This window comes from Cebus imitator, unplaced genomic scaffold (genome assembly GCF_001604975.1).
Source record: "Cebus imitator isolate Cc_AM_T3 unplaced genomic scaffold, Cebus_imitator-1.0 Scaffold102, whole genome shotgun sequence".
NCBI lineage: Eukaryota > Metazoa > Chordata > Mammalia > Primates > Cebidae > Cebus > Cebus imitator.
In genome coordinates, this window is record NW_016107417.1 from 2,731,257 (window position 1) to 2,754,968 (window position 23,712).

Here is a 23,712-nt window from a genome sequence, read left to right on the forward strand (position 1 = left end):
CTTGCTTTGTCACCCAAGCTGGAGTGCAGTGGCTTGATCTTGGCTCACTGCAACCTCCACCTCTTGGGTTCAAGCAATTCTCCTGCCTCAGCCTCCCAAGTAGCTGGGACTACAGGTGCCTGCCACCATGCCCGGCTAATTTTTATATTTTTGGTAAAGGGGGTTTCATCATATTGGCCAGGCTGGTCTCGAACTCCTGACCTTGTGATCTGCCCACCTCAGCCTTCCAAAGTGCTGGGATTACAGGCATAAGCCACTGCACCTGGCCAAAAAAAATTTTTTTTAATTAGCTAGGTGTGGTGGTGTGTGCCAGTAGTCCCAGCTACTCAGGAGGCTGAGTTAGGAGGATCACTTAAGCCCAGGAGTTTGAAGCTGCAGTGAGCTATGACTGCACCACTACACTCCAGCCTGGGTGATAGAGCAACCCCATCTCTCAAACGAGAAAAAGCTATCAATAAGGATGGATAATGCAGTCCAGGCACAGTGGCTCACTCCTATAATCTCAGCAGCTTGGGAGGCCAAAGCCAGTGGATCACTTAACCCCAGGAGTTCAAGACCAGCCTAACCAACATGGTGAAACCCCATCTCTACTAAAAATTCAAAAAATAGCCAAATGTGGTGGTGCATGCCTGTAATCTCAGCTACTTGGGAGGCTCAGGCAGGAGAATCACTTGAGTCTGAGAGGCAGAGTTTGCAGTGAGCCAAGATCATGCCACTGCACTGCAGCCTGGATAACAAAAGGAAGCTCTGTCTCAAAAAAACGTTAAAAAAAATTTAAAAAGAAAGGCAAAAAAAAAATTTTTTTTAAGTTTAAATGGATAATCCAGATAGAGATTTTTAAAGATGTGAGTACAAAGGTAGACCCTAGAGCAAAAATAAAAGCCTTGCTAAGTACCAATTTATAAAGATCAAAGAATATAGCTCATAGAGAAATAAATAACAAATATAAAATAAACATAATTATGTAATATTATGACGGAGTATGGACCGATTTTACTGACACATGTAAAGGGGCTTGACTCACCTATTTAAAGAAAAAGGTTTTGAATTTGGCTCAGAGAGCAAGACCTAACTATACATATGCTATATACAAGAGAAACACCCACAGCAACATGATCAGAAAGGTTAAAAATAAAGGGATGGACAAAGGTATCAAGGCAAATGGAAACAATTAAAAAGTAGAGGTAGTGATCTCATCAGACAAAGTAGAATTCAAGCCACAAAGCATTAAACATGACAAAAGGTATGTTTTAATATAAAAGCCGTCATTCTCCACAAAGCTGTAACACTTATGAATATTTATGCACCAAGTAGTATAGCAACCAATTTTAAGGGATTAAATACCACAGGAGATGCAAAGAAACACATAAGACAGATCAAGAGGACAAAAAATGAGTAAGGAGCTAGAAGACTTAGACAACATAATAAATACAGTAGATCTCATGGATATATATATTGGATTCTATGCCAATAGGGAACATACTTTCTTCTCAAGCACTCACAGAATATTTGTAAAACTTGAATCAGGTCATAGGGAAAACACCAATAAACTCATAAAATTATAGATTTTATAATTTCTTCTGATTATAATGCAATAAAACTAAAAATTATTAACAAACAAAACTTGAAAGGCCCTTCCATCAGGAATTCTCCCCTGACCCCCACACAGATCCAAGTGAAGAACCATTAGGAAAACACCTTGTATTATATAACTATTATATAACTTTTTTTTTTTTTTTAAAGATGGGGTTTCACCATGATGGCCAGGCTGGTCTTGAACTCCTGACCTCAGGTGATCCACCCACCTCGGCCTCCCAAAGTGCTAGGATTACAGGCGTGAGCCACCGCGCCTGGCCTATATAACTTTTTTTTTTTGAGACAAGGTCTCATTCTGTCACACAGAATGCTGGAGTGCAGTGGTGTGATCATGGCTCACCGTAGCCTCAACTTCCTCAGCGCAGGTGATCCTCCAGCTCAGCCTCCTGAGTAGCTGGGACTATAGATGTGTGCTACCACACCTGGCTATTTATTTTTTTAATTTTTTTGTAGAGACAGGATCTCACTCTGTTACCCAGGTTGGTCTTGAACTCCTGGGCTCAAGTGATCCTCCTGCACTGACCTCCCAACGCACTGGGATTACAGGCCCGAGCCACTATGCCCGGCCTATTAAATAATTCTCAAGGGAAAAGAAAATACAGACTAAAATTACAGAATTGAAAAATAGTGGTAATGCAAACAATACAGAATCTTATGGGATATATTTTAATCAAGAATCAGAAGAAAATTCACAGCCCTAACCCTTTTGTCAGCAAAAATGAGAGGCTGAAAATGATTTAAATTCCCAACTCAAAAAAGTTAGAAAAAAGAGTAACAAAGTGAACCCAAAGAAAACACAAAGAAGGAAATAATAATAATTTAAAAACCCAGAAATCAATAAAGTAGAAAATAGAGAAAAGTAGACCTAATTAATAAATCAAAATCTTGGTTTCTTTTCTTTTCTTTTCTTTTTTTTTTTGAGACAGTGTCTTAGTCAGTCACCAGGCACCAGGCTGGAGTGCAGTGGTGTGACCTCGGCTCACTGCAACCTCCACCTCCTGGGTTCAAGCAATTCTCCTGCCTCAGCCTCCCGAGTAGCTGGGATTACAGGCATGCGCCACCACACCCAGCTAATTTTTTTGTATTTTTAGTAGAGATGGGGGTTCCACCATGTTGGCCAGGATGGTCTCGATCTCTTGACCTCGTGATCCACCCGCCTCGGTCTCCCAAAGTGCTGAGATTACAGGCATGAGCCATTGCGCCTGGCCAAATCTTGGTTTCTTGAAGAAAATTAATGAAATACACTAGGCTTTGGCAAACTATGGCTTGCAGGCCAAATCAAGCCTGCCACAAGTTTTATAAAGTTTTATTGGAACACATTCACATACTGTTTCTATGGCTGCTTTTGTACTACAATGGCAGAGTTAAGCAGTTCTTACAGAGACTGTATGGCTCACAAAGCATAAAATATTTGCCATCTATAGAAAAGGTTTGCTGACCCTTGAAATAGGCAAACAACTAGTTAACTTGATTAAGAGGAGAGGCCGTGTGGGGCAGCTCACTCCTGTAATCCCAGCATTTTGGGAGGCTAAGGCAGGTGGATCACGTGAGGTCAGAAGTTCAAGGCTAGCCTGGCCAATATGGCAAAACCCCATCTCTACAAAAGAAAGAAAGGAAGAAAGAAAATTAGCCAGGCCTGGTAGTGCATGCTTGTAATCCCAGCTGCTCAGGAGGCTGAGGCAGGAGAATCGCTTGAACCCAGGAGGCGGAGGTTGCAGTGAGCCAAGATTGTGCCACTGTACTCTAGCCTGGGTGACAGAGCAAGACTCCATCTCAAAAAANAAAAAAAAAAAAAAAAAGAAAGGAGAAAACACAAATATACGAAATAAGAAAGACGAAGAGGAGAAAATCATGGAAACAGAAATTTAAAGAAATTATTAAGAGACTACTTTGCAGAACTGTATGCAAATAAATGAAAACCTAGATGAAATGGATAACTTCTCAGGGAAATACAGATGACCAAAATTGCTCCCATTGGAGTTAAAAGCTTTTAAAACTTTAAGAACTTAAACAGAAACAGATTTCTTCCCATACAAGAAATGATGAAAGTTATTTATTAAGGATCTATTCCCAAAAAAATAGTACAAGACCCAGATGGTCTCACAGGGGATCTCTACAAGTCTTCAAAATCTCTATGTGCTATGAATTTTTCAGAATATTAAAAATGAAGGAAAACGTTCTAGGTCATTTTGTGAGGCAAGTATATTCTTGATACCTAAACCTGATTTTAAAAACTGTCAAAAACTCCATACAGACCAATGTTAATGATGTATGTTAACATAAAAATACTAAATAAAAGTCCAGGCATGGTGGCTCACAACTGTAATCCCAGCTCTGGAAGGCTGAGGTGGGCAGATCGCCTGAGATCAGGAGTTCAAGACCACCCTGGCCAACATGGTGAAACCCCGTCTCTACTAAAAATACAAAAATGAGCTGGGCATGGTGGCATGCACCTGCAATTCCAGCAACAGAAGAATCGCTTGAACCCAGGAGGCAGAGGTTGCAGTGAGCCGAGATCCCGCCACTTCTGTCCAGCCTGGGCAACAGAGCAAGACTCCATCTCAAAAAAATATTAAATAAAATAGTAACAAACAGGATATAATACCACACTAAGAAAAGCGAAATTTATTCCAGGAATATGAAGTTGGTTCAATGCTACCATACCGTATTATACCATAGTGAAGATGTAAGGGAAAAAGCAATTATCTCCACAGATTCTTAAAAAACATTCAACAAAATTCACTTTGCAGAATAGAGCAGGACCATAAGAATGACCATGCACACTGAAGTCATGCGAAATGATATTAATAATCCAGGGGGAAATTATGATCATTGCATGACCATTACACATTTTTATTAAAAATTTAAAAGCTCTCTTATTGTCAGATGTATACAGAAAGGAAAAAATAGAAAAACACATACCTATTTAAGTACACTATAATTTAAAACATTACAAACAAGTGTTTTATTACTTTTTAAAAGTCGTTTCAAGAGTAGTGTGAATAGTGCTTGTTTTCCTCTTGTCATTTAACTTAGGACATAGAAAGAACATGCTGGCCAGGCACAGTAGTTCACACCTGTAATCACAGCACTTTGGGAGGCCAAGGCAGGCAGAGGTCAGGAGTTCAAGACCAGCCTGGCCAACATGGTGAAACCCGTCACTACTAAAAATACAAAAATTAGCTGGGTGTGGTAGTGGGCGCCTATAATCCCAGCTACTTGGGAGGCAGAGGCAGGAGAATTGCTTGAACCCAGAAGACAGATTAAGCCGAGATTATGCCATTGCACTCCAGCCTGGGCAACAAGAGTGAGACTCCATCTCAAAAAAAAAAAAAAAAAAAGAAAGAAAGAAAAAAAAGAACATGTTTTCCATGCCTTGGAAAATTGTCACACTCCTTTCTAAGTTTTCAACATCTTATCCTTTGTACTTCCCATGTTGTGAAATAGCTCCAAGTTCTTTTAAACTTTTTGCCAGCGGCATTTCTTCCAGGATATCTTTATCCTTTTTGTGACCACTGGCTGCCTTAATAATTGTCCTTGATCCTTGTTAGTATAGTGGTTAGTTAAAAAAATAAAATCAGCCGGGTGCAGTGGTCTATGCCTATAGTCTCAACACTTTGGGTGGCCAAGGTGGGGGGATCTCAGGAGTTCAAGACCAGCCTGGGCAATAGAGCAAGACCCCATCTCTTAAAAAGTTTAAAAACCTAGCTGGGTGTGGTGGCACATGCCTATCATCTCAGCTACTTGGGAGGCTGAGGCAGGAGGTTTGCTTGAGCTCAGGAGTTGGAGGCTGCAGTGAGCCATGACTGTGCCACTGCAGTATAGCCTGGGCAACAGAACGAGACCCTGACTAAAATAAATAAATAAATAAATCTTGACATCTGGGGGCAGATTTCACAGCAACATCCTCATCTGTACTTGATAGTTTCATATTAATCAACGCATGCCAACTTCTGAAATGATGAAACAAACCACCCTTTACTGTTAGTAAAAGTTTCTTCTTCAGTCTCCTTGAAATTACTGTTTTCTGTCAATGTGGCAATTAACTTTAATGCGTCAGCCTGAATGCTGGCCAAACCGATGGGGATTGTTAACAAATTACAGTCTTCAGTCCAACATAGAAGTAAACATTCCATTTCAACCACAAACAACTTCTATTTACAGTGCAATTTAAACTAAAAGATGTTGAAGCAACCTGGGTGTGGCGGTTCATGCCTGTAATCCCAGCACGTTGGGTGGCTGAGGTGGGAGGATCACGTGAGCTCAGGAGTTGGAGACCAGCCTGGGAAACAAACAAAAAATAATAAAATAAAAAAATAAAAAATATGTTGAAGCAACTTTATCTCATTTATTTTATTTTGTGTTGCTCTAAAGGAACACTGGAGACTACGTAATTTATAAAGAAAAGAGGTTTATTTGGGTCACAGTTCTGCAGTCTGTACGAGAAGCATGGCATTAGCACATGCTTCTGGTGAGACCTCAGGAAGCTTACAATCATGGCAGAAGGCAAAGGGGGAGCGGTGTATCACATGGCAAGAGAGGGAGCAAGAAAGAGGGAGGGGGAGCTGCCACACTCTTTTAGATGACTAGATTTCATGTGAACTTACCACCACTCATGACCACAAAGAAGGCACCAAGCCATTCCTGAAGGATCCACCCCCATGACCAACACCTCCCACTAAGCCCCACCTCCAACATTGGGGGGGGGTCACATTTCAATATGAGAATTGGAAGGGACAAACATCCAAACCATATTATGATATTCATCAGACTTTCAATATAGTTCATACCACAGCTTTGTATACAATTTCCAGTCTTATCCATTGTCTTTTTTTTTTTTTTTTTGCTGTACTTTTATATTTGTTAGCTATTCCCCCTTCTAATCATCCATCCATTTTTTTTTTTTTCTGAGACAGAGTCTCACTGTGTTACTCAGGCTGGAGTGTAGTGGTGCGATCTCTGCTCACTGCAACCTCTACCTCCCAGGTTCAAGCGATTCTCCTACCTCAGCCGCTGAGTAGTAGCTGGAATTACAGGTACCTGCCACCACGTCTGACTAACTTTTGTATTTTTAGTAGAGATGGGGTTTCACCATGTTGGCCAGGCTGGTCTTGAACTACTGACTTCAAGTGATTCACCTGCCTCGGCCTCTCAAAGTGCTGGGTTTACAGGTATGAGCCACTGCACCTGGCCCAATTATTCAATTTTGTAAAATGTTATATCTGTTTTATCACTGAGAGACAAGGAGGCAACCCAAGTATACACCTGACTGACGTCTGCATGAACTAACAGACTGGCACTGACCAAGCAATCACCATCAGACTTCGAAAGCAGTGATGTCCTAATCATGACGCCCATCTGTTATTTATGTCATGTTTTTTGGACTAAAGAGCCAGCAGCAAGATTTGCACATTACACAATTACTCCCAGTTAAAATGAAGTTTGAACCATGTTGGTGGAGGGGACTGGAGTTATTTAACTAAAATGTAGTAACTGAAAAATGTGCGTACAGAACTGGGCAAAGCAAAGACTTCCCACATATAGCACCTTAGCCTTTGTATGAGTTAGGAAACAATGGACTGTTTTTCCGTCTACATTCACACTCAACACAGAATGCTTCTAATCACCAAAATGTGTGGGTGATCAAACCCACACACCAAACAATTCTCTAGTGGACACTAACAGGGTGTCTTATAATTTAATTCAATTCCGACATCATCGTCATCTACCTGAAGTTAGAGTCAGAACCCACAGGGTAAGGGCTCAGTCCCACAAGACTGCCCACGTTTCAGAGGCCAGTCACAAGGCCCAGGCTGTGACATGTGCTTCTGTCCAGTGAGCTATAAACAGGGGCTCCCACAAACCCATCCTAGGGTTTGATCACTTTTAGGGCAGCTCACAGAACTCAGGGAAACTTTACTTACATTTACCCATTTATTCTAAAGAATATTACACAGGATACAGACGAAACTGAGGCACAGGGCAGGGCACATGGAAAGAGCTGCTGAGTTTCCCTGCCCTCTCTGGGATGTGCCAGCATTCAGGCACCTTCATGTGTTTAGCAGCCCAGTAGCTCTCCAAACTCTGTAGTTCAAGGATTTTTATGGAGGCTTCATCACCCAGGAATGGCTGATTATTAACTCAACCTCCAGCCTCTCTCCCCTTCCTGGAGGATGGCGGTTGGGACTGAAAGGTCCAAGCTTCTCATTATGGCTTGATCTTTCTGGTGACCAGGCCCCATCCAGAAACCACCAAGAGGAACTTGTTAGCAGTTCATGTTTTAACTCCTAGAAGTACTTTCAAGAAGTATAAAAATGAATACACAGATATTTAAATGTTAAATATTTGGGTTTGTGGTCAGTCAAGTTTCTACATAAGAATGAGGTGCAGAGTGGTGAACCAACTTTAAATAACATGACCATTCTCCTCTGATGTAATGTTGCCTATTCTAAAAGGTGTTTATGAAACCTTAATTACTTGCTCTATTTGGTGAGAATTAGGCAATGAACAGAGAATCACATTTAACATCGTTACAGAAAATTTTTCTGTAGCCACTATGTAACTATTAATTTTCAGATTAGTTTTGCATAATAGAGATTCCTTTCTGCCACTAAGTGGAAAATAAAAGATTTAAAAGTCAGAAAATCATGTCTTGGACTCTGAAAGATATCAACAAAGGATATTTTTCAGTTGACTATGTTGATCTGGAAGTCAACTTCTTATAACATTGAGACAATATATCAAGGCCGAGAATTCTGTCTGATACTTCTATAGTATGATTTGCTACTAGAATTCTGAAAAGTCATTCTTCCTAATAAATAGATTTTAGGGGAAAATAGTTGCTCCTATAACTCAGGAGATTCCAAAGGATTAGAAGCTCTATGCCAGAAAATGGGACAGAAACCAAGTATATATTTCTTATTATATCCAAACATCACAGCTTTAGCCAGCATCTTACTTAAAAGAGAAATACTAAAAGTGGTTTTCACTTAGATAGGAACAAGGCAAAGATGCTCACCATCTTTGCTACTATTCAACATTGTCTAGAGGTATTAGGCATTGCAATTCAGCATGATAAATCAATTCAAAGCAAGATTGGTAAAGAGGAAGTAAAATTATCTCTATTTGCCAACAATGCTGGAAAAACTCAAATCAAGAATAAAATTAACTAAAAAGTCCAGTAAAGTAATACCATATAAAGCTAACAGACAAGAAGCCATAGCTTTCATACAAACAATAATTAGAGCGCATAATGATAAAACTCGTTTAAATAGTACTGAAGAAGATTGAATACTTAGAAATAAAAATATCAGGATATGTGCAAAACTTATATGAGGAAATTTTTTAATACTCCCAAAAGTCACAAAGATAGACTTATATAAACAGGTAGAACAACTCAACATTATAAAGATGTTGACTTTCCTTTAGTTACTTTATAGATTTAATGCAATCCCAATAAAAATGCCAATAAGTTTTTACATGCATTACATAAATTGATAACTAATATTTACATAGAAAAACCTGCAAGAATAGCCAGAAAAATACCAAAAAACGAATAACTGTGATGAAGACTAGCTCTGTCAGACATTAAAACAAAATATATTCACCGAATTTCTGACTGCTTAAAAAAAAATAGGTCAAATGCAGTGGCTGACACCTGTAATCCCAGCACTTCAGGAGGCTGAGATGGGAGGATCACTTGAGGCCAAGAGGTTGAGATCAGCTCAGGCAACAAAGCCAAATCCTGTCTCTACAAAAAGTTAAAAAAATTATTTGGGCAGGTTGGCACATGCCTGTAGTCCTAGCTACTTGGGAGGCTGAGGCAGGAGGACTGCTTGAGCTCAGGAGTTCAAAGTTGCAGTGAGCTAAAATTACACTATTGCAATTCAGCCTAGGCAAGAGAGTAAGACTTCATGTTAAAAAAAATAAAATCCTCTAGGGGCAGTGGTGCACACCTGTAGTCCCAGCACTTAGGGAGGCTGAGGATGGCAGATCGCTTGAGCCCAGAAGTTTCAGACCAGCCTGGGCAACATGGTGAAACACCTTCTCTACAAAAAGTACAAAAATTAGCTGAGCGTCGTGGTGCCTGCCTGTGGTCCCAGCTACTCAGGAGGCTGAGGTGGGAGCACTGCTTGAGCCTAGGAGGCAGAAGTTGCAGTGAGACGAGATTGCACCACTGCACTCCAGCCTGGGTGACCAAGGGAGACTCTGACTCAAAAAATAAATAAATAAATAAATAAAAATAAATTAAAAAAAATCCATGGACAAGAAAAGAAAAGAATGATAGCTTGACTACATTTTTAAAAATTGCATGGCAAAAATCACCACAAACAAAGTAAAAAAACAACAGAAAACCTCCTAGAACTAATTAAGTCAGTTCAGCAAATTTGCAGATGAAGAGTAACATAAAATTACTCACATTTTTATATACTAAAAATGAACATATGGAAACCAAAATTTAAAACACAATACTACATACACTCATTCCAAATAAAATAAAATACTCTGCTTTATTAGATGAAACTAAAAAAGAAAAAAGAAAAAAAGAAAATGAAATACTCAGGTATAAGCCTAATGAAATATGTGTAGGATATGTTTGCTGAAATTTTTTTTGAATAGGGGGTACAGAGTCTTGCTCTGTAGCCCAGGCGGGAGTGCAGTGGCGGGATCTCAGCTCACTGCAACCTCCACCTCCCAGGTCCTGGTTCAAGCAATTCTACTCCCTCAGCCTCCTGAGTAGCTGGGATTACAGACATGTGCCACCATGCCCAGCTAATTTTTGTATTTTTAGTACAGACGGTGTTTTACCATGTTGGCCAGGCTGGTCTTGAACTCCTGACCTCATGATTCACCCGCCTTGGCTTCCCAAAGTGCTGGGAGTACAGGTGTGAGCCACCACGCCCAGCCTTTTGCTGAAAATTAAGTGCTAATGAAAGAAATAAAAGACCTAAATAAATGGAGAGGCATATTGTGTTCATGTATTTAAAGATGTAACATAGCAAACATCAATTATCCCTAAATTGATTTATAGGGTTTTTTTTGCTTTGTTTTAGAGTCGGGGTCTTGCTCTGTTGCCAGGCTGGAGTGCAGTGGTGCAATCATGGCTCACTGCAGCCTCAAGCTCCTGGACTCAAGCTGATCTGTAGCTTTAATGTAATTCCTGTTAAAATTCCAGGATGGAATTCTGTTGACACAGACAGTTTGTTCTGTGATTTATATGGAAAGGCATAGGCTCTAAAATAGTTAAAACTGAAAAAGAATAATAAAGTGGGAAAAATCACTCTACCTAATTTCAAGATTACTGTTAGCTATACTAATGAAAACATTATGGTACTGGTGGAGAGATGGACACACAGATCAATGGAACAGAATAAAGAACCCAGAAAAAGACCTAAATAAATATATTCAACTGGTTTTTAACAAAGGCCCAAAAGCAGGTGGAGGATCAGTCTTTTCAAGAAATGGTGCTGGAGCAACTAGACAGACACAGGTAAACAATGAAGTGTAGCCCAGGTTTCACAGCTCATACAAAATTAACTCAAAATGGATCATCGCGCCAGTGGCAGTGGTTCACACCCGTAATCCCAGCACTTTGGGAGGGCGAGGCGGTTGGATCACCTGAGGTCAGGAGTTCCAGACCAGCCTGGCCAACATGGTGAAGCCCGGTCTCTACTAAAAATACAAAAATTAGTCGGGCATGGTGGAAATAACCTGTTTTAGTCCGCTTGTGCTGCTATAACAAAATACTACAGACCGGCTGATTTATAAACAATAAAACATTATTTCTCACAATTCTGAAAGCTGGGACATCCAAGATCAGGTCTCCAGCAACCTTGGTGTCTGGGAAGGGTTCAGTCTCTGCTTCCGAGACGGCACATTATTGTAGTGTCCTCAGTGGTCACTCATGGCCTAATCAGCTCCCAAAGATCCTCCCTCTCAATACTACTGCATTGCGGATTAAATTTCAACATGAAGTTTGGAAGGGACACAAATATTCAAACCACAGCACAAACCAATATACACCAATGGGTAAATGGAGAAACAACATGTAGTTTAGCCATACAATGTCATATTATTCACTCATGATAAGGAATGAAATACTGATACATGCAGCACCATGGTTGAACCTTAAAAATACTATGCTAAGTGAAAGAAGAAGCCAGACACAAAAAAGCCACATATTATATGTTTCAATTTATATGAAATGTCCAAATCAGGCAAATTCTTAAAGAAAGAAAGAAAATTAGTGGTGCCAGAGGCTGGGGAAAATGAGAAATAGAAGTGACCAAACAGATACGGCATTTCCTTTTGGGGTAATGAAAATATTTTGGAATTAGATAGCTGTGATGATTCCAGAGTCTTATAAATATATTGAGATGACTAAATTTTACACTTTAAAGGGATTTTTTTTTTTGAGATGGGGTCTTGCTATGTTGCCAAGGCTGATCTTGAAGTCTTGGAGGCAAGGGATCCTTCCACCTGAGTCTCCTGAGTAGCTGAGACTACAGATGCATGCCACCATGCCCAGCTAAAAGGGAGAATTTTATAATAGGTGAAATAAATATTGATATAAGATTTTTTTAAATGATGAATGTACAAAAGCAGCAAAATTGAAAGACATCTCAATGGCCATATCTGGAACAAATTGAGCAACAAAATAAACAATGAGAGTAATAAATTTTTTTTTAATTTTGAGATAGGGTTTCACTCTATGACCCAAAGTGGAGTACAGTGGCATGATCAGGGCTCACTGCAGCCTTGACCTCCCAGGCTCAAGTGATCCTCCCACCTCAATCTCCTGAGTAGCTGGGACTGCAGGCTTGCACCACCACACCTGGCTAGTTTTTTGTAGTTTTAATAGAGATAGGGTCTTAGCATTTTTCCCAGGCTCATCTCAAACTTCTGGACTCAAGTGATCTGTCCACCTCAAAGTGCTGGGATTACAGGTATGAGCCACCATGCCTGGCCTAAATTAAAATCTTTACAGTAAATATCCATAAGCCTATGTTGATGTAAATAAATAGTTGAATAAATAAATTAGGGAGAAATAACAGCCCCAGAATGCAAATTTTAAAATGTATAGCCTGGGCAATATAATAAGACCTCATCTCTACAAAAAATTTTTTCAATTAACTGGGCATGATAGTGTGTGCCTGTAATCCTAGCTACTTAGGAGGCTGAGGCAGGAGGATTGCTTGAGCCCAGAAGGTCAAGGTTGCAGTGAGCCCTGAGTGCCCTACTATACTCCAGTTTGTGCAGCAGAGTGAAACCCTGTCTCAGAAAAGAAAAGAAATGTAGAAAGAATGATGGAAATAGAAAATCACCATTAGGCAAACACATAATAATAATTGTTTCGGGCAAGAATCATGAATCAGTGCTCAAATACATGGGCAAAAGCATGATGAGGAACAGGTTATTTGCATAGTCTCAAAATAGTTCCCTATAAGACACTTATGGTTACAAAATAAAGACTAGTAACTTCACAGTGAAGAACTCTGACGATGACAGACACCACCTTAAGCAAGTGATCAGTGCAAACCAGCAGCAGTCGGAGCAGTAATGTGCTGCATTGAGAAGGGCACAAGAGCACTTATGTGACATTCTTGCCAAAAATACATACCATCCATCTAATTAGGAGAAAACATCAGCCAAATCCTAATGGAGAGATATTCAACAAAATAATGGCCAGTGCTCAAGTCACAGTCATCGCAGAATCACAGAGCAAGCGTCACAGACAGAAGACTAGAAGGCATGGAAACCTGATGCAATGTGAGAGCCTGGAGTCAGTCCTAGACCAGCAAAAGGGCATTCAGGGGAAAACTGGCAAAAGTCTAATAACAACTAAAGATCAGTCAGTTGGTCTTATTTTATCAGTGTAGATTTCCTCGTTTTGATCATTGGACTATGGATATGGAAGACTGTAACATTAGTGTCATAATCCTTAGGGTGCCGCTTCGTCAGCTGGAAACTTCTGTGGCCTGCGGTGCCTATACCTGGGCTTTGCACCCACTGGGCTCCTTCCGCCCACTCGGCCTGGCAGGCTGTGTTTGGCTAGTGCCAGCAGCCCAGAGCCCACACCTGCCAAAGGCAAGCAACGGGTGTGTGCACCAGCGAGTGTGGGGTCTAGACACTGCACAGACCAGTCATACTGGCTGCTGCTGCAGGGCAGGCAGCTCTAGGTGTCGACACATGTGCTGGCTCCATGCAAGGCTGCAGCTGGACCAGATGTATCACACACAGCTTGCACTGTGAGCTCCTGCATCTGGACGAGGGGAACACAGTGGCACCCAGAAGCTTGGAGATGCCAGGAACCACAGAGCCCAAAAGAGGCTGTCACGGCCCTGGCTTGGGGAGCTCCTGGTCTGGGGCACTCAAAGGGCCTCAGCTCTTCTCTCCTTCTCATCTCTCACAGCATGGCAAGGGGTATGTGTGGTGGAGGTGTGTTTTAGTCCTGTTTGTGTTACACTCTTTCAGTCCTGCCATCTGGCAGGTCCTGAGTTCTTGTCCTGAGACCAGGAAGAACAAAGCACATGGACAACTGGAGGATGAGCAAAATGGAGAGGAGCTTCATTGAGCAACAGAACAGCTCTCAGGAGACCCAAAGTGAGTAGCTCCCTTCTGCAGCCAGGTCGTCTCCACAAATGTCCAGCTCTCAGCAGAGAGGAGACCCCAGTAGGTAGCTCCTTTCTGCAGGCAGGTCATCCTGAAGAGCCCAGGAGACCCAAAGTGTGTAGTTCCTTCCCTCTGCTGGCACTCCTGAAGTCTGCTGGAGTCTGGCTGAGTCCTGGGTGTTTATGGGCTCAGAAGGGAGGAAGTCGTGCTGATTGGTCCATGGATGGCCATGGGCAGGCCTGGAAAAAAACACCATAAATTTTCACTTCTGACTTTGGACTCCACCCAGAACTGGCAGCCCAGTCCCCAGGCTTCAGGCAGTCCCTGACTTGAAGGTAGGGTTTCACTGGACCCACCCCTTTCCACCCAGGAGCCAGTCTGCCTCCTGCCACCATCAACGTGCTGTCCACAGTGCCCAGGATGTTCTTGCTGAGGGGCACCTGCAGGCCTGAACCCAGCTGGCCCTGGCCTCCCTCCCATGCTTATCAGTGCCCAAAGTCTGGAGGCAGCCGAGGCAGCAGGGGGCTGGCGTGTCAGTGCCCAGGCTCGGCCACAACTATGCTCCACCCCAGAGCGCGTGCCAGGAGCAAGGAGAGGCCAGGGAGTGGGAGCAGACACTTTCAAGCCTTTGAGGGCAAGAGGCTTCCTGGGCTTCCAAAAGCACAGGGAAGCTGGGGTCTGGAACTGCGGCTGGGTGACTGCAGCTGCACCAGGGGCTCTGGCTCCTGTCCCACCAACTCAGTATGGGGCAAGGCCTTTGTGTATTCCCTAGCGGGAGCTGGCTCCTTCGGGCTCACAGCCTTGCTGTGCATCCTCCACTGCACCTCCTTTGCTACAACTCCCATGCTGCAGCCTGCATCTTCACAGCTGTGGCTCCAGATGGGCTGCCTCTGCCATTAGGAGAAGCCAAGTGAGGAGTATTTAAGAACTCTTTGTACTACTTTTGCAAGTTCTCTGTAAGTCTAAAACTATGTCCAATAAGATATGAAAAAAGTAATGAGATGGTGCTATGGTCTAAATGTTTGTCTCCCTAAAATTCGTAGGTTGAAATCCCAACCCACAATGTGATAGAACTAGGAGATAGGGCTTGGGGAGAGATGATTATTCATGAGGTTGGAACTGTCGTGAATGAGATCAGTGCCTTTATTAAAAAGGGCCTGGAGAGCTGCCTTGCCCCTTCCCCCATGTGAGGATGCAGCAAGAAGACGCCATCTGTGAACGCAGAAATGGTCCTCCCCAGATACCGAATCTGATAGTGCCTTGATCTTGAACTTCCCAGGCTTCAGAACTGTGAGAAATAAACTTCTGTTGTTCATAAATCACCCAGCGTATGGTGCTTTGTTTTAGCAGCCCAAACAGTTGAAGACAGATGGTCATTGCATATAAGTAAGAGAAGCCACTCCCACCTCTAACCATTGGTTCCTAGACTGTTGTATTAAGACCAAAACAGAGAAAACATCACATGTAGGTCATTGGTTCAGAGCACTGCATTGTGTTTACTTAGATTCTGTATTTGTTTATATAGCACCCATTAACCTAAGCGCCAAACTAATGGCTAAAGTTGTTTCCATCTTTCCTGTGATCCAGAGCCCATACTCTGAACTACTTTCTTATCTAACCCTCACACACCAAACCAGTATTTCTCCTGCCCTGAATAAAATCAGGCCAGGTACTAGACAACGAGGGACAGTCCCTATGCCCCCACACCCACCAGATTATTCAAATTAGCCAATTGTATGCTCTTTCTGAGGTAGGAGACCAGTAGGACTTGTTTTCTGATCAAAACACTGCTGACCAAAACAGGATCTGATCTAGACAGAACAAAGTGAGGCAACTGGCAGGAACCAGTAGCTAGTAAGGAAAGTGATCCCTGGCTGCCCTCATTTTTCATTAGTGTAAGACACTCCCACAAGTACCAAGACATTTTACAAATTCCATGGCAACAACTCAGAAGTTAGACTTCCCCTTTCCTAGAAAGTTCTGAATAACCAGCCCCTCAATTTGCATTGACTTACTTCTTAATTTGAATATAATTGAAAATGTGTTTAAGTGAATATAAACACAATTGCCAAGAGCCCACACATTTCTTGCTCTGGGTGCACTGCCAGTGAGTCAGCCCTGCTCTGCAAGGAGCTACACCGTTCAGTAAAAGTTGCTATTGTTTAACACCACTGGCTTGCCCTTGAATTCTTCCCTGGGTGAAGCCAAGAACTCTCCCAAGCTAAGCCCCAATTTTGGGGCTCACCTGTTCTGTATCATATGGTGACCACAAAGACGACAAAGACAGCAGAGATGCAGCTATTGGTGATTGGTGAAGTGGCAGTGAGACAGTGGTGATGAGTGATCAGCAGAGAAGTGATGTGACAGCAGAGATGGCAGCAGTCAGTGGACAGATGGTGAGAGACAGTGATTGACAGTGAGACTGGTGACCAGTGATTGGCAAAGGGGTGAAGCAATGAGAGACGGTGAGAAATGGCACTCAGGTAGACAGCAATTGGCAAGACGGTGAGACAGGAGAGGCAGCAATCAGAGAGAGGCAATGAGAAGCAGCAAGACAATGAATGGGAGTAAGGGAGAAGGTGATTGGCGCTACAGCAATAAAAGCTGCAGAGCTGTAGGACTAGCCAGAGGCTGGGCTGGGCTGAGCTCAAGCAATCCACACGCTTCAGCCTCCCAAACTGCAAAGGTGACAGGCATGAGCCACCATGCCCAGCCTTTTATTTTATTGTAATTTTTGCTCTGAAATGGATGTTTCATTTGTAGTTTTTGCTTTGTTCCCTGATAGACTGTATTTGGGCACTTGTTTAAAGCAAAACACTTGTCTTTGAGAGGTCCCCTGTTGTGTTGACCCTGGAACACCAGTCATGTTGCTCTGTGGCCCCAACCAGGCCTTTGGGGTTCACTGTTGGCTGCCCCCTAGACACTCCAAGGGTTTTTGTCATTGGCACTCCCTCTCAGGATGGTGAGACAGAGACCAACCCTAGGAGAATCTTGGTCTTGCCGTTTCTTGTTTTCTGCCTTAAAGTTATTATTTTCCGTAAGAGCATTTTCTTTTCTTATTGTCACTTCATTTACACTTTTCTTTCCTTCTACATTTTGCTTGATAAAAATACTTTTCTTGTCATACTTCATCCACTGGAAAACGCCTGTTCCACTTTCATAATGCCTTGCTTACACTTCTGCAGGAAGTGAGAATCTAAAAGGGAAAGATAATGATAGCCCAGCTGCTTTCCCTCTCACTAGACTTAGAAAAACTTCTGGCTCACCCCTGCAATCCCAGCACTTTGGGAGGCTGAGATGGATGGATGGATCACTTGAGGTCAAGAGTTCGAGATCAGCCTGACCAACACGGTGAAACACTGTCTCTAGTAAGAAAAAAATACAAAATAGCTGGGCATGATGGTGTATGCCTGTAATCCCAGCTTCTCAAGAGGCTGAGGCAGGAAAATTGCTTGAACCCAGGAAACAGAGGTTGCAGTGAGCCAAGATCATGCCATTGCACTCCAGCCTGGGCAACAAGAGGGAAACTCCACTTAAAAAAAAATTAAATTAAAATTAAAAAGAAAGACTTCTATGTCCAGTATAAATTCTTGTTGGACATGGAGACAATGATGAACATCCCAGAATACTCCCCACTAGGGTGTCTTTTAGGCTGTGGGAGCAAGTTGAAATTCAACTTAAAGAAAAAGAGACTCATTTATAATTGCAGCACCACTTGGGTCCAAAACAAATTAGAAAATCAAGAGATTTGGCCTAATATATAGATTTGGTTCTATATATTACAATGCTATTTTACAATTGGGTTTATTCTGCAGAAAAGAAGGAAAATGGGAGGAGGTCTCTTATATACAGGCATTTATGGCCCTTTTATGGCTCATGTTACTTCCAGAAACCAGGAAGCCATGCCTAAGGGTTCCCCTCCTAGCTGCTCCCCCTAGAAAGCCTACATCTTTCCTGGAGTCTCCTTAGTACCCCAGTTCTGAGGGAGTCCACCCCAAGGTCATCAGCCACCCTTATCCAGCTAGCCCCAGTCTATACTCCTCACTTCCCAAGGTAGTAAGCCTAACCAGTACCACCAATAGTGGGGCCCCATATCAACCTCTAAAATAAAACTTGTGTCCATTGTAGGAGGTGGCTGATGGAAATGGGGTAATACTTAGAATACATGTGTCATTTTCAATGTCAGATTTGGCTTTATGCAAAAAAATATGGCCAGTTTTCAGAGAATCTAGAAAATTTTATGGAAGAATTTGTTAACATGTTTAAATTTAACTTGCCATGACTTGCAAGTATTGTTGTCTCCTTGCTGTGCCATGGGAAAAAATGGTGGACAAAAAAGTGTGTAGTTAAGCCAACCAATTACGGCAAAGTTAGAAAAGTAACTCAGGGAAAAGATGAAAAACCCATTCTCTTTCAGGGTTGTTTTGTTGAGGCACTCAGGAAATATACTAATGCAGACCCAGACTCCCCAGTAGGGCAAACTCTCCTGGGTATGCATTTTATTACTCAACTTGCCCCTGAAATTAGGAGGAGGTTAAAAAAATTAGCAATGGAACCTCAAACCTCTATGAGCCAATATGTAAACTTGACCTTTAAAATTTACAATAATAGGGACAGGCAAAAGAGTTGAAAAAAAAAAAAAAAGACAAAAGAAATAGCTCCAGCCTGAGCAACATGACGAAACTCTGTCTCTACTAAAAATATGAAAAATTAGTTCTGCATGGTGGTACGTGCCTGTGGTCCCAGCTATTCAGGAGGCTGAGGTGGGGAGAATCACCTGAGCCCAGGAGGCTGCAGTAAGCTGAGATCATGCCACTGCAACTCCAGCCTGGGCAACTAGAGTGAGACCCTGTCTCAAAAAAGAAAAGAAATAGCCAAAAAGTGCAATCGTTAACTGTTACTTTAAGCCCCCTGCCACCTTGCAATTACCAATCCGGAGAAAGTGTCACAAGATCGGCAACTCACTGGCTCCTGGTCCAGAATCAATGTGCCTACCATAAGCAAAAGGACCATTTATAATGAGAATGTCCTAATCATCCCCAACAAAAAAGCTCCCCATCAATCTTAGAACTAACCTTCTTCCATATGTCCCAACGAGCCACCTTGCTCAAGTAAAATTACTCAGTCTCCTGGACCCAAGACCCAACAGACAGCTTCCTGCAGTGGCAGACAAGTGGCCACCCAAACATTTTTCTTTGGTGGCTCAAGGACTCTGAGCCACCAGAGCAACATGGTTTACCTCCTCCCTTCCTTATTTGATGCTACAGGGTCCCCTTTCCTGCCTCTTCCTGTCTTCCCTACATATCTGGGTAAACAAAATTTGTTGAGGTAGACAGGTCCCAATTTTATAAGTAATTGGATCCATCTGTCTTGCGTAAGGTCACTTCATTTGTATGATGTGTGTTGTATTTAGCATGCTATCAAATTGGCTTACAAATAAAAGAGAACTCACAAATTAAAAAGTAAGACTAATTATTTTGAAGGGAATATCTTCTAAAATTTAACTTAAAGATTTTTACCTAGATAAACCTGTGATGTTTGTAGCTTTTAGAATGGTTAGGATGGCTTTAAAACAGTGAGCTTTTGTATAGTTGAAAATCTTAAAGTTGTAAAATGGTTCTCATCTACAGAATGCCAGTGTCTGAAGGGCAGTTCAGAATTTCTTGCTCTCTAGATTTATATAAAATGTGCCACAGAAAGTGTGTTCTTTATTGGGAAAAAGAATAATTTTTGTCTAATTTGGAAGTTATTAAAAGGGAGGTTCAAAATATAGCTAGTGCTTGACTTACGACCACGATTGGTTCCGACAGACCGGTCGTAACACGATTTGGTCATAAGTTGAGTAGGCTATATGTACAGTACTGTGAAATGATGTTATAAAAATCTTTAAGTCATATTTTATCATAATTTTCTTTCATTGTTATATATCATAATTTTGTTCATTTAATGCCATTTGTATCATCTCTACACATTTTGTTTCTTATTTTTACATTCATCAAGTTTAAGTAAAACACTGCATTACCAGTACAACTGGTTGAATATTTGCAAAACATACAAAATTACAAAATACAGGTGCATACAAAAATACAAAATACAGGTGTAAAAAATACCATAGGAAACATTTTCCCAATTGCAAAACATATCAAAATATATAAACATGTACGAAACATTTTATTGGCCGCTGGTGCTTGGCTGCAGATCATTGATGTCATCATCTGAGGCAGCAGTTGGGGTTATCGGAGTTGGTTTTTTCAAAAACATGGTGAGCTTTGTCTGAATTGTATGTTTCTTTTTTTCTTCATAAATTTCACAATACAGCCGAAACACATCGTGTGCCATCCATTCAATCCTTGCAAATAGTTCGATGTTTGGGTCCATTGCTTTGAAATGTATTAAGTTTATTGGGAGGGGTTTGATGAAAAATATCCAAGACACAAAACACAAATTGCTGTATCAAGTCTGGGATAACAGTTGAAATGGTGCACGCAGAGATGATAGTGCTGCCGGAAGCTGGTCCGCACTGTTGTACGCCCAGCTGGGCAACGTTTGCGCTGCCAGATGCAGAGCAGTCGTGGCTAGTGATTGTAGTCATAAAGTCGAATGGTCGTAAGTTGCATAAGTCGTAAGTCAATCAATACCTGTATGAAGGAACCAGTAAGTAGAAAAGAGAGATATGAAGCTGGGCACAGTAGCTCACACCTATAGTCCTGGCACTTTGGGAGGCTGAGGCGGGTGGATCAAGAGGTCAGGAGTTCAGGACCAGCCTTGCCAATATGGTAAAACCCCATCTCTACCAAAAATACAAAATTAGCTTGGCATGGTGGTGTGTGCCTGTGGTCCCAGCTACTCAGGAGGCTGAAGCAGGAAAATCACTTGCACCTGGGAGGTGGAGGTTGCAGTGAGCTGAGATTGCACCACTGCACTCCAGGCTGGTTGACAAAGTAAGGCTCTGTAAAAAAAAAAAAAAAAAAAGAAAAAAAGGAAAGAAAAGAGATATGAAGAACGTTATGGATAGATGTATTTTTTGTTTGCAAGGATGGATACAAAGAAAGAGTGATTTTATATGAAGAGGGATTTTGTGTGGTAAATTTTTATCCTATAGTAAAATGATTAGTTATTTAAGGAAGGGGTAGTAACAGACAAGTTAGAAAGTCCAAGCATGTTGCAGATGGTCTGTGTGGGTCATGATGGGGTTTGTGAAGGAGAATTTTGTGTATGATTAAGCTGACTATGACTGAAGGAAAACCCCAGACTGTCTAGAGAATGTTCTATATATTGGAAACAGGTTTTCTTAAGGTGTTGATATGTTAAATTACTGGAAATTTTGTTTTTAATGCTGTAGCTGGTTTCTTTTAAAATGTCTTAGATTCATGTCTCAGAGGTTCAACTTTTGTTGTGTCTCACTGCTTTCAGCCCTTTCTCCCTTTAAAAAGGCCTGATTGGGAGAATATAGGATAGAAAACCAGACTTCCATATTAAAAAAAAAAAAAAAAAAAAGACCTGAGATGGTGGTTCTCTCCTTCAACCTTTTTATCAGCTATTGTGACTTTTTTCCTCTGGTTCTGACTGTTGTTGTGCCCTGGTGCTAAATTGTTATGTGCATTTTAACACAATGTTTTTAATTGGAAAACATTTTTAAATTTAAATTAGAAAAATTTAAAAATCTATGTCTAGGCACATTAATATTCAAACATCAGAAAACCAAAGACAAAGAGAAATTCTTCACAGAAACCACAGGGAGAAAACGCCTTACTTACAGAAGAAAAAGTATAAGAATTACATCAGACTTTTCATCAGAAGCCATGCAAGCACAAACATAGTGATGAAAGAAATTTAAGAGGGCACACATACACACATAAAAATGAAAGGCATCCTATGTTCATGGATTGGAAGAATTAATATTGTGAAAATGACCATACTATCCAAAGAAATCTACAGATTCAATATAATCCCTATCAAAATACAAATTATATTCTTCACAGAAATAGAAAAACAAACCTAAACTTCATATGGAACCACAAAAGACCCCCAATAGCCAAAGCAACCATGAGCAAAAGAAACAAAGCTGGAGGCAGCACACTATCTGATTTTATTATTGATAGGGACAGGAGGCACGGAAATTCTGAGAAGACAACAGTGGGTCCCCAGTAAGGGCCCAACCCTCAAGGCAAAAAGCCTAATACCATAGCCCAAAGTGAGAAAATACATCCCTATTTTCCCACTCAAATGTTGCCTTTTCCAAAACCAGCCCTGGCCTTCCCACCCCCAATTCTGTGCCCATAAAAACCCCAGACTCAGCTGGCAACATCAGAGACTACAGTTGGACATTGGAAAGAAGTAGCTTGACTTCAGAGGGACAGCTCAATGGTGTAGCTTCAGAGAGGAGACCAGCTGGGGACAGACAGACTCCAGGGGAAGATTAACCTTCCTGCTCCATCCCTTTTCAGCTCCCCTTCCCGCTGACAGCCACTTTTATCAGCAACAAAATCCCCTGCGTTTACCATCTCCAATTTGTTTATGCTACTTCATCCCTCCTGGACAGTGGACAAGAACTCAGGCACTGAGAATGTGGGCGTGAAAGGCTGTCACAATGACCCTCCATTGAGCTGTTAATACTTAAGTTGTCTGTGAACAGCAAAGCTATAAAGGGTACTGTAACACTCCTTCTGGGACTTCAGGGTTCTCAGGCACTGCCCCTAGATACTGCTGCAGGGCCCGCATGAAGTGTTGCTCCTGCCAGCACTCGAAAGCACTCACCCTGGCTCCTGCACCCACTCACCTGCCCTCCCCTCCCATGAGGGGTGGAATGCAGCAGAACTGAGTGAGTGGAGTCTGCCCTTGCCGGCACTGAAGCGGCTAGCTAGTTCTAGCACCCATGCACTCCAGTTCCCACCTGCAAAGGGGTCAGGAAAATATCCTGCTTCATTATTATTATTATTGTTATTTTAAGATTGGGTCTCACTCCGTCACCCAGGCTGAAGTGCATTGGCATGATTATGGCTAATTGCAGCCTTAAACTCCTGGACTCAAGCAATCCTCCCACCTCAGCCTCCCAAGTGGCTGGAACTAATAGCACACCATACCCAGATAATTTTTTCTTTTCAAGGAGATGGGGGTCTTGCTTTGCTACCCAGGGTGGTCATGAACTCCTGGCTTCAAGTGATCCTTCCACCTTGATCTCCCAAAGTTCTGGGATTACAGGTGTGAGTCACTATGGCTGGCTGCTGACTTCAAAATATACTACAAAGTGGCTGGGGAAAGTGGCTCATATCTGTAATTTCAACACTTTGGGAGGTCAAGGCGAGTGGATCACATGGGGTCAGGAGCTTGAGACCAGCCTGGCCAATATGGTAAAACCCTGCTTCTACTAAAAATACAAAATTAGCCAGGTGTGGTGGCACATGCCTGTAATCCCAGCTACCTGGGAGGCTGAGACAGGAGAACCTGGGAGGCAGAGGCTGCAGTGAGCTAAGATGGCACCACTGAACTGTGACTACATCTCAG

The 23,712-nt window shown here is 41.9% G+C and overlaps 1 long non-coding RNA gene across 1 annotated transcript; it reads left to right on the top strand.

The window, feature by feature from the left end:
- The first annotated feature begins 12,880 nt into the window (after positions 1 to 12,880).
- On the top strand, positions 12,881 to 15,527 carry LOC119472470. Its single transcript, XR_005201618.1, has 2 exons — positions 12,881 to 15,164; positions 15,252 to 15,527. It is a non-coding gene; the product is annotated as an uncharacterized LOC119472470 (long non-coding RNA).
- Positions 15,528 to 23,712: the final 8,185 nt, after the last annotated feature.